We start from the raw sequence: 7,477 nt of genomic DNA, 5'->3' as shown, positions 1-7,477 counted from the left end.
ACGGGCAAGTTCCTCGTCGATCAGGTTCACGTCAGCCCCAGAGTCTATGAATGTGGCTAGGGTGTGAGACTTCTCTCCCAACAGAAACTGCACATGGAATAGGGGACGGAGACTGGGGGCAGAGTTCTGGGAACGGCTCAGCAGGATGCCCCTCTCTACTGCTGAGCCGGCCCTTTTACTGGACAACAGGAGACAAAGTGTCCAGCTTGTCCGCAGTAGAGACAGAGCCGTCCCCGATGCCGTCTCTCACGCTCCTCAGAAGACAACCTGGTGCGACCCACCTGCATTGGCTCCGTCCCTCCCTGTCTCGGGTCTGCTGGAAGCGCTGTGGTGAGTGGAGGACCCCGCTGGTGACCAGGAAGCCGGTGGGAGCCTCCCTCCAGGCGCTGCTCCCTCCTCCTCGCCTGAATCCGCCTGTCCAGTCTCGTAGTCAGTTCAATGAGACCGTCGAGCGAATGGGGAAGGTCAAACAAAACCAACTCATCTTTGATGTACGGTGCGAGCCCATTAAGAAAAGCGTCACATTGGGCTGCCGAATTCCAGTCACTCTGTCGAGCTTGCGTTCTGAAGTCGATAGCAAAATCAGCGACCGTCCGACTTCCCTGTCGCTGATTCAGCAGTCCCCCGGTGGCGTCAGGACCCAAAGGCACGGGACCAGACACCTTCCGTAGCTCATCAGCGAAGGCTTGAAACGAGACACAGGCTGATATACCTCTCTCCCATTCAGCTGTTCCCCATAGTCATGCTCGGCCAGTGAGATGATTAATGGCGGAAGCCACCTTGGCTCCCTCGGTGGCAAACGTGTGCAGCTGCAGGGCAAACAGGATGGAGCAGTTAGTCAAAAACGGATTGCAGCCCTCTGGATCTCCAGTGTAGCGTTCGGGTGCCCCAACCCGGGGTTCGGGAGCGGAACTGGGAGATGGCGCCGGGTTGGGAGCCGGCTGAACAGGACTCGAACCAGGAACGGCATGTTGGGTTAACGTGGTTGCCATCTGTTGCACTTGGTTAGCCAGCAGGGTTAATGCTCGTTCCAACGCCGAAGCAGAATGACGAGCCTCCGCCGCGTTGGAGGAAAGCTGAACCTCGTGCTGCTGGAGCATTCCCTCAACACAGGCTAGACGAGACTGTAGTGTGTTGGAGTCTGCTGGGTCCATGTTTGGCCAGATTGTACTGAAACGGGTTGTGTTAGAACCCAGATGCAGTACGCCTAAACTCAAAGTTAGTTGGTAATGACTTTTATTATAACCAACACAAACGAAGATCAGCTCACAGAATTTCAGTTCGTTCTTCGGGCGGTAAGCCCAAACAATGTCTCTGGGAATCCCACGAAGCGAAGACACGAAGCTTGAACCTACTGTGGCTGGAGAACAGGAAACCCCGTAGCTCAACGAGCCGACAACACATGTGGGAACGTTGTCGGGGATAGCGCTGAATCGTGGTCGGGGACAGGCAGAGGATCCGTAGCCGGGAAAACAGTCTGAAAGAACAACGGTACCGTCGAGGAGCAGGCAGGAGGATCGTCGTGGTCGAGTGGTGAGGTCTTTGCCAGTGGAGCTGTCAGATTTCCGTAACGCCGGAGCGAAGCACGTGGTTGGGGACAGAAGGCAGGTAGGTACACGGGGAATCAGGCACGGAGAGCAGGTCGGGAACAGGCTGGGTCGGCAACGGTAAATCTGGCAGGAAAACGCTGGAGAGTCGTGCATAGTGCAGAGGAACAATCTGGCAGTGAGTGAATGTGTGGGAGTGTCTTAAATACCGGACTGATTGGAGATGAGCTGCAGCTGAGGGAGAGCGGGCTGCAGCAGTGGGCGTGGCTGGCAGGTAGAGCAGGTCAGAGTGAGGTGAGTGGAAAAACACTGGCGGTGGGGAGGAGGAGAATGCAGGAGCCATGACAGTATTGATGTTCTGTGTACATGGAGACCGATGGATTTTGGTTCTGAAATGAGAAAATTAAAATCAGGAAACAAGTTTTCCATCCATGGTTCAAGTCTGCCTCACTGGTTTATGTGTAAAACATTTGCCATGAGGAGAGAAGCTTGTACCTCTGGAGAGGAGATGCAGCAGCTGAATTCAGCCAGAGCTAACGTGCTAGCCTAGCGAGGGCTGTCACAGCAGGTAGGAGAAGAGGATTGCACTGGCTGTATTCGAACTGTGCTGACTGAGGGACTGTCTTCACACTTATCCTCTTATTTATTAGAGGTGGGGTGGCAGGGGTGTAAGGTTGGGCATCTTTGGTGTGAGGCTGATATGATACGTATCTCATTCATGCATTGTCACCAATCTGATACATTAAAGATACAGTACATATGCAGCAACTACAGATGCGATACGATACAATTCACACCTCAATCATGATGCAGTGCGATTCAACACGATCTGATTCAACACAGTGCGATCTGATGCGATACAATCTGATTTGGCAATGTAAAGGAATGATGCTATGCAATTCAGTGAACTTGATTATTTATTAACCAAATAAAATTCAGACCTTTCACAAACTGGCTTTTTTTTTTTACAGGTTCTGAGTGTTATCTGTTTTAAGTTTACAATACAGTACACTTTTATTTCACCTAGCTCACAGGATACTCAAGTGAAAATGAAAAACAATGTGCACTCTTTTCAGCAGCAAGAAGGCTTACCAGTGAGCAGCTGAAAGTAATTTCTATATTATGAACAACAAAAAATAAATTAACTTTTTACAAAAAGGTTTCATAACTGCTTACAAATTCAAATAATGTAAACTACTATTACCACTAGTAGGCATGCTGCTTTAAACATTAAACCAGTCTCACTGTCGAAATAATAACAACTATAACAGTTACACTGCTTATCTGTCGTGAGAATTTAAAAAAATAAAAAATGGTGTCAGGAGGACGCCTTGTGGGTCTGTTGGTGGCACGTTACGGCCATGGCACAGCCCCGGGAGCTGATCACGGACATTCTAGTCAATGCGTGTTATTCCACAGGGCAAGCCTCAGAACGTCTCAGCAGCAGCTGGCTGCTCTGCTTTGCATGAAATAAACGGTGAGTCTGTTTTTGGCAGACACAGACAGCATCTACGTAAAGCCGCATAAAGCTAATCATACCAGGCAGGAAGTCAAGCAGCCTTACATCCGTTCAATATTAAAAATAAAACGCCTTGCACAGACTCAGGATCACATTTAACTTAACTAAAATTTTACATCAACAATATCTGCTCCATTTCCTTCCACCAGCCCTTTGTATTCTGTCCAGGAGGAGAATTAACTCCGAAGCCAGCCCAGCCGTCCTGGACAGAGGTGGTGCATGGCCTTAAGAGTGATCCGGGAAGAAATGAGGGTTCCTTCTTTATCTCCTCTAACCCTGACAAACTGCTTCACCTCTGTGGTGGATATGGCTCCTGCCCATCCTGGCAATTCCCCAGCTGTCCTGGATCCAGTGGCTCCTACCAGCACCACTGCAGATACCCCACCTGTGACCAGTGCTGGTCGAGCAGCTCACTCCACCACCACGAAGAACCGCCGGAGGATGCCGTAGGAGGCTGTCAACTGCCCCTGTCCACCAGGTGGACATGGCAGACTCCACTCTGGCTGCTTGCACCTCTTCTTACCATATGGCTAGTTCATCTGTACCAGGGCTGGGTTAAATGATTATTTTTGTAATCGATTAATCTAGAAAATAGTTTTTCGATGCATCGATTAATCTAACGATTCATTTTTAAATCAGATTCGATTTGATTTCGATTCGATTATCGATTATCTCCCCATAATTTGACCTATATAGCAATTAATGCTAATTTATCTCCATGAATAAAAAACATATTTCTTCTTTCCAATATATTTTTATTATAAAGTTCAAAAATGAATTGTATTGAACAATACAACAATAAAGTGCACACAGTTGTAGTGCAATGGAATCCTATAATAAAAAAATAAAATAAAACTTTCTTTCAATAAATAAAACTGCAAAAAACACAATCTGAACCAACATCTTATCAACATAAAATAAATAAAAAATAACAGCAGCGGCTGCAACAGCTGCAATTTACAAAACAACACAATGTGTGACAGCAGCAACTTAGCCTAATCATTTAAATCTGTGAAATAAATAACAAATAAATTCAAGTATTAGGCCTATTACAGTTAAGTGAACAGTAGTTTAACTTTTAGTAGTTACTGGGGCTCCCAAGACTTTACAAAGAATAATAAAATAAATAAAAATTTCTTTCAATAAATAAAACTGTTGCGCAAAAAACACAATCTGAATCAAAATATAAACATAAAATAAATAAATACTAACAGCAGCTGTGTGTGTGTTCCTGCAAGAGCACTTGTGCTGCTCTCCTTTATCTTTCCCTCTTGCTTTCCACCACCACTCTCACTTCGTGTGTGTGCATCTGCTCAGGTGTGTGTGTGTCTCTGTTGTAGTCATGTATTGGAGTGGAGGAATGTTAGCATCTCAACATGCTCAGCTGTCAGGCTTGCCCTTTTTTTGTTGACAATATGTCCAGCCAATGAAAAAAGCCTTTCAGATGGTGTGGATGTTGCTGGTACAGCTAAGTAGGATTTTGCTAAAGCAGCCAGTGTGGGGAATCTTGCCTCATTAGCCCTCCACCATTGATGGGGGTCACTGTCCCTTGGGATGGGGTTTTCCCCAAAATACATCAGTGCTTCCTTCTTCACTGTGTCCTCATCATCCTGGTGGTCTGGTGCCTCATTGCTGTCTTCCTCCTCAGAATCCGAGTCCAACAAAGTGTCCAACACAGACCTCCTCTTTGGTGGTGGAGTTGCTGAGGCTTCCCCCTCCTGCTGCCCCACTGCTGCCTGCTGGAGTGCTCTCTGCTCCCTTTTCAGGTCAAGTGCAAAACTCTGAACTTTTGCTTGGAGTTTCAGAGCATCCTCTTGAGAAAGGAACTTCAGTTTTCTGAAACGTGGATCAAGGGCTGCAGCAAGGAGTGACACATTTTTTCCATCCTCTTGAAATGCAGATACCAGCGGGTGCCATCTTGAAAGAATTTCTTCTTCTGCATGGCTCTGGAAAAGGTTCACGGCAGCAGAATCAAAGGATCTGTTGTGGGTGGATTTCAGTAGACCTTTCAGCAGGGGTGGGAGAACAGAAGCTGTAACATATGATTGCCCACTTAGGAAAACAGTTGCTTGCTCATAAGGCTGGAGCACCTCCTTCAGTTCACTCAGAAGAACCCACTGATCATTTTTCAGATCCAGGTAATGTTTCCCACGGTGTGTGACTTCTGGGTCTGACAGTGTGGCAACCACTGGCCACCGCTGTTCTAATAAACGTTCAACCATGTAGTATGAACTGTTCCATCTGACAGCTACATCCTGGATCAGTTTATGCTCAGGTGTGCCCATTTGTTGTTGTTTCTGCTTGAGTTTTGTGCTAGCTGGCTCACTTTTCTTGATGTGCTTCACAAGGCCACGTGCTGCTGATAGTGTTCTATCAATCGTGGGGTCCTCCATTGCATGGTTTACAACCAGCTGCAACGTGTGCCCAGCACACCGGTAGGATGCAACTCCAGACTTCTCTTCAAGGATGCGGAGAGCTGCGACCACATTACTTGCATTATCATGCACAATTGCAAGAACGTTGTTTAATGAAATGTGGAATTTTTCTGCCACCTTCTCCACCCAGGAGGCAATATTTTCTGCCGTGTGCCGCTTGTCAACTGGCAGTGTTGTCAGGTTGCAGGAGACAAGATTCCATTTCTCGTCGATGAAGTGACACGTTACTCCCAAGTATGCCTCCGTGGCCATACTGGTCCAGGCATCGGTGGTTAGGGAGATTTTCGAATTCGCTGCCTTTAATTTGTTGTGTAGTTTGTCCACTGATGTTTCATACTTTTCCTGCATCATACTAGTAAAGTGGCGCCTGGACGGCAGACTGTAACCTTGATTAAAAGTGGTGAGCATTTCTTTAAATCCCTCACCCTCAATGACAGCAAGAGGCCTCATGTCCTTTACAATCATCGAAAGGATGCTCTCAGTAAGTGCAGCAGCCTCCTGGGGGGTGCAGGGGGTGTGTTTTTTTTTCCTCTGATAGTAGTCCTCCAAACTTTTCTGCTTATCCCTCTCCCTGAAAACATAAATCACAAACACAATGCACAGGTTAATAAAAATATATATTTCTAATGCCCATATTAATAAAGTATAATAATAATAATAATAATGATAATAATAATAATAATAATAATAATAATAATAATAACACTAATAATAATAACATTAATAATAATAAGAATATTACATTAACCTAAAAGTTGAAAGTTAGAAAACAACAATGAATGTTGTATTTAAAAAAAAAAGACAGACAAAGAAATAAAAAAAAAACTAACTTTAGCGTGTATTTGAGGAGTGTGTGTCTGTGTCAGTTAAAAAAAAGTATGTCAGCAAGAGACGAGTGTGTGAGGGGTGTGTGTGTGTGTGTGTTTGAGAGGGCACATGTTCTGTGTGTGCGAGGCTGGAGCACAAGTTACAAAACAAATACGCTTCGTTTGAAGGTTCTCCTCTAACAATTACAAACAAGGAAAGAAAAAAAGTTAAAACTTACGGTGTCTTCTCCTCCACACAAGCTCCCGGATGCCTCCTCTTAAGGTGCTGGTGCATCGCGGTAGTGCTTTTATGGTACAAAAAAAACCGATATGGTGGCAGTGTAAATTTTGTTTGTAACTGGGCAAATGAAGAAAATACATTATCCATATACAAGTTGTTAGTAGTGATCAGGCTTTTCCTTTTCCATATTAAGAAAACAGCATCCAGCTACGAAGGGGAAAATGCAGGATTATAACAAATTGGGGCTAGAATGATAGTGTTTGATAGCTTGAACATTTTTTTTAATTGGATACCAAATCTTTAATGAGTTTTTGACAATAAACCAATGCCTTTGAATGACCCAGGAGGTTTTCTTGCTGCATGGAGCAGAGCAGGAGGATAGGTGTCACTAATTTCCTGTTCTATAGTTACCCATGGTGGGGTTGTTCCTTTAGGTTCCTCTGGGTAAGCGTCCTTTCAGTCGACCAAGGCTCAGGTGTTAGCCACCCAGTAATATTGTTAGAATACAGGCAGGGCCAGCCCACCTGAGTCTCTTCGTTTGCAAAGATGCTTTTTGCCAATACGATGCGTTTTGTATCCACAAATAAAAGGCATCATGATTGAATCCATGTTTTGAAAAAGCTTTTAGGCAGAAAAATGGGTAAATTTTGAAATGTATACAAAAACCTCAGCAAAGTCACCATTTTTATGGCATTAATTTGGCCAATCATTGACAGGGAAGTGTTCGTCGATATTCAATATCATTTTTAAGTTTATCAATTACTATCCTGTAGTTTAACTTAAAGAGTAAATTTGGGTGTTTAGGGACAATGGTTCCAAGGTACTTAATGAGGTCAGTAACTTTAACTGGAAGATTGCTAAGACAATCAGGATCTAGATCTTCACTCAGAGGCATAAATTCACACATCTGCCAATTTATGGTATATGCA

At 44.8% G+C, this 7,477-nt stretch overlaps 1 pseudogene; it reads right to left on the bottom strand.

Annotated features, from left to right (window-relative positions):
• Positions 1–4,833: 4,833 nt before the first annotated feature.
• Positions 4,834–5,966, bottom strand: LOC148189267 (E3 SUMO-protein ligase ZBED1-like; annotated as a pseudogene).
• Positions 5,967–7,477: the final 1,511 nt, after the last annotated feature.

Source organism: Plectropomus leopardus, chromosome 7 (assembly GCF_026936395.1).
Source record: "Plectropomus leopardus strain MGB_pleo_1.0 chromosome 7, ASM2693639v1, whole genome shotgun sequence".
Classification (NCBI taxonomy): Eukaryota; Metazoa; Chordata; class Actinopteri; order Perciformes; family Serranidae; genus Plectropomus; species Plectropomus leopardus.
Note: the sequence above shows the minus strand (reverse complement) of the source record. Positions and strands in the feature narration are given on the sequence as shown.